The 4,687-nt window shown below is 36.8% G+C and overlaps 1 non-coding gene across 1 annotated transcript; it reads left to right on the forward strand.

The window, feature by feature from the left end:
• The first annotated feature begins 585 nt into the window (after window positions 1–585).
• On the forward strand, window positions 586–670 carry trnal-uaa (transfer RNA leucine (anticodon UAA)). Its single transcript has one exon. It is a non-coding gene; the product is annotated as a tRNA-Leu (tRNA).
• Window positions 671–4,687: the final 4,017 nt, after the last annotated feature.

The raw sequence follows: 4,687 nt of genomic DNA on the forward strand, positions 1-4,687 counted from the left end.
GGTGAGGATGCCTCTGGCCCCATGGGGGATCCTTTGAGATGGCTTAACAGAGATCTATGAATGCGGGGTCCAAGGGGCACCGCCCCTAGGGTCGTTTTCTGAGTTACCCTAAACACCCGCCCCTCTCTCTCATTTTGGGTCTATTTTCAGTTCAGTCCACTGAGGAGTATGTACAGTCCACAGAGGATCCTTGGGACGGATGCTTAAAGACCCCATGCTTGGACTCTCTTGAGCTTTTTTGCAGTCTGTGGTTTCTTTAGCCTCAGAGGAAGGGCTAATGTGCATTTTTTTAAAGGCTTTTATAACTTCAGACATTTGCCTATCCTCAAGATCCACTTTCTCAGAGCAGGAACTAACGCCGGTATGAGACATCTTGGGTAACGATCTAATAAACTGCACAAATATTTTCCTCCTTTTATGAGGTCTGAAAACATGCCCAAACTTGCCCTTTTAAAAAAACAAAACAAAAAAAACCCTTCGTAGTCTCAATCATTTCAACCTTTTGCTCAAACACCTAACCACCATGATTCTCAGAACCCCAGTAAGTTTAATTCTTATTTTTTATTTATTAATGTTTTAAGAAAAACTGTTGTGGCTGAGTGGTTAAGGCGATGGACTTAAGATCCATTTGACTTAATTGTCAGCGTGGGTTTGAATCCTACCAACAGTAATTATTTTTATTTCAAACTCTTTACATTTATAAATATTTAATGTTTATAAGCGCTTGTTAAATACATAGGGGTCTGTTTTTTTTATATATATATATATATATATATATATATATATATATATATATATATATATATATATATATATATATATATATATATATTCCATACTCCTATATAAAATCTACGCCCCCCTCATTATATATTCATAAATTCATAAATCCACGCCCCCTCATTATATATTCATATTTTCACACACATAAGGTCAAAAGGTCCCTAAAAAGTCAAAAGGCTCATCAATCAAACTTTTGACATAAGCTATAGTAATATTACTACTAACTTTGTTTAGGCCCTACTTGAATTAAATAAATACAAACAGAGGCTGCTTAAATTTCAAATTCTTATTGTACGACAGTTGCTATTTTTATACAGCTAAAAGTATGAAGTGGTGTAGCTATATAAAAACATTTAAGACAGACATATTGTAAAAAAAAACCCAAAAAAAACACTGTATATATTTCCTACTTGCAGGCATTTCCGATTGGACAGATTTGGAAAAAAAGCTATGTATTACAAGGAATTTTTTTATTTCTGAGTGCCTGCATTGCAGCACTACATTTAAAGACACTCCACCAGGTTATTTAGGTAATGGTAAAAGAGGAATCCAAAAGGCTTCTATAATGACCAGTCTTTCATTGGGTACTGCTCGCAGGACTGTGGCATGCAAATATAGTTAATTGAAAATAAAAATAGTTTCAATGGTTTAACTTGAAGTCAAAAGTAAATACTATATCCAAACTGCATTATATATGTGTAATAAAGTTTGCTTTGTTTGCAATTTTGATCTCCTTGTTTGTTTCCATAATACTTTTGACAGGAAAGCAGGACTTCAATCAAAACAGATAAATACGTGCTTTGAAATAAATAAAAAAACAAACCTTCAGACAACTGTGAATGAATGAATGACTGTGTTAACATCTACTTTGTCAGGGGTGCATAACTCTGGGGCAAGAAGGTTTTCATTTTTTGATCCCCCTGAGGCCTTCATTACCTGATTTGAATTAATTTGCTTAATTGGACAAGTTAACCTTTTTATTTGCTCTTAAGCAGTTGGAGATTTACAGACAGCTACAAAAACCTGCTGGACTGACTGCGACTCTAGAGGAGCAGAACTGTGCACCACTAAATGTATATATTATACTTGATGTGGGATTTTGACAATTTATGTGTGGGAAAATTAAACACGTTCAGTCCAAATGTTTATTAAAATCGGAGAACATGTGGATGTCAATAAATGCATTATTACAAATATTAACCATCCATCATCAATAACCACTTCATCCAATACAGAGTCACGGTGAGCTGGAGCTTAACCCGGCAGACATGGTGCAAGGCAGGACTACACCCAGGATGGGACACCAGTCCATCACTGGCCAACTCTCACTCACACAAGCATGCACACAGAGGGCAATTTAGAGTGACCAATCAACCTGACCAGTATGTTTTTGGATGAGGGGCGGAAACTGGTGTGCCTGATGAAAACCAACACGAATACGGGGAGAACATGCAAACTCCCCTGAAACGGGAATCAAACCTGGGACCCTGGAGCTATGAGGCAGCAGCGCTAACCACCACACCACCATGCCACAGACTACAGACATGCTCAAATTTGTTGGTACCCCTCCACAAAAAATGAAGAATGCACAATTTTCTCTGAAATAAATTGAAACTGACAAATGTAATTGGCATCCACCATTGTTTATTCCATATTTAATAGAAATCAGACTTTGCTTTTGATTTTTTATTCAACATAATATTGTAAATAATAAAACAAATGAAAATGGCATGGACAAAAATGATGGGACCGCTAACCTAATATTTTGTTGCACAACCTTTAGAGCCAATCACTGCAATCAGACATTTTCTGTAGCTCTCACTGAGACTTCTGCACCTGTTAACAGGTAGTTTGGTCCACTCTTCCTGAGCAAACTGCTCCAGCTGTCTCAGGTTTGATGGGTGCCTTCTCCAGACTGCAAGTTTCAGCTCTTTCCATAGATGTTCGATAGGATTCAGATCAGGACTCATAGAAGGCCACTTCAGAATAGTCCAATGTTTTGTTCTTATCCATTCTTGGGTGCTTTTAGCTGTGTGTTTTGGGTCATTATCCTGTTGGAGGACCCATGACCTGCGACTGAGACAGAGCTTTCTGACTCTGGGCAGTACGTTTGGCTCCAGTTATATATATAGGGGTCTACTTAAATCGCGGTAAATTGACATATTTTTCACGGGTATGTTGCGGAATAAAATTAGGATTTTGCGGACATTTCGCGGACATGTTTAAACATTAAATAAACCTAAGTAGACAGTATTTCAGAACACTATAAAGTCTAAAAATAGTGGTACTTGCTTCCTTACTAAAACAGAGTGCTGTCATTTGTTAAAGGCGAGTATGCAGCATCCCCCTGCAGTTGACTTGCCCATACATTGAGACTGCACGTTCTGAAGTTAAGGCAAAGCTTTGCCAAGTTATACAGATGTGGAAATTGATTAGAAACAGCCCAAAAACTCGGTTACACAAGGGCATCTGGCATACTTTAATAAAGTCAATGTATGCAGCGTATGACGTATGACGTTTTTTGTTTGTTTGTTTTTTGCTTAACAGGAATGCACACGGGACGGCAAAGGAATCAAAAAGGGCGTTCTACAGAAGGAAGACAAGTAGTTTGCATCACTTGCGTTGTGCAGTAGTTTATTTAAACAAGGTTTTTTTTTCCTCTCTGTACTTGTTTGTATGCATTGAGGGTGACCCCTCAATTTTGCGATTTCCGCGAAATCCGCGAAATCGCGATTTAGATAGACCCCTATATATAATGTTAAAAACTGATTGCACAATGGTTTACGCAGGCCTGTATTTTTTATTTTACATCTACATTGAAATTCTAATTTCAGTTTGTATTTCATTTAGGATATGTAAATACATGGCACAGGGATATTTAGCTATGACATACAAACTCCATTGGCATATGTGCCACACAAATCCGTGTTGGGCCAGGTTACATGCACTTGTAGAAGGGATGACCCTTGTGGGATACTCAGACAAAAAGCAGGTCAACATGATATGACAAAAGGGACTTAAACAAAGTGATCATCATTCAACTTTGATAAATCAATTGGCATATGAGCTTAAAGGACAGAACAAAAACTGGGATGCAAATAATATGAGTGACGACCTGAACTTCAGCTTCCTATATTTTATTGCGTATACTTAGGCTAACCTATACAGACATGTAAGCATGTCAATTTTACATTGTAAATAAGATGAGAATGACACACATCATTCTTACTTTAATACGATTAAGTAAATGCAGATTGTGTGAAGCTATACCCCTATAAAAATGTACCACGGTTCTATAGTGTAGCTATACTATTATATACAAAATAATAGGAAATTAGTAAAAGTATCTTGCGGTGTTATGAATAAAAACAATCCTCCAATGGTTGTCAATGGAACTGTAGATATATATACATTGTGAAACACTTAATACATAAAATATTTGATGTGAACGGATGAATATTTCAGTGTCTTTACCTTACTATATACAATGTGCATAACTGGCCAATTCCAACAACACCCCCCATTGCAGCCATACAGTTAGTTTAGACACATCCAAGTTTCCTTTCCTGCCTTTTCTTAATGAGTAATAATGCAATTGTTAGAACATGTCATTTATTCTTTAACCAGAGCAAATAAACACAATGGGTTGCATCTTATCCATTGTGCAAACTAGGCAAACCGCCTAATTGTTGGGAAATATATATATCTATATTCAAGATATACAACTCAATTGGAGAAGCAATAATAAAGTCTGGTGTACAACTACAAAAGGACCACACGTTTGTATTTCAAAGATTGCAGAGATAGCAATTACATGATTACAGCTCAAACTAATGGGCTAGTTGAATATAGGTGTGTCATATTAAATTGTTGTATATAAGGGACCTGAGGTAAGAAAGAACAC

Source organism: Acipenser ruthenus, chromosome 7, assembly GCF_902713425.1.
Source record: "Acipenser ruthenus chromosome 7, fAciRut3.2 maternal haplotype, whole genome shotgun sequence".
In the NCBI taxonomy this organism is placed as follows: Eukaryota; Metazoa; Chordata; class Actinopteri; order Acipenseriformes; family Acipenseridae; genus Acipenser; species Acipenser ruthenus.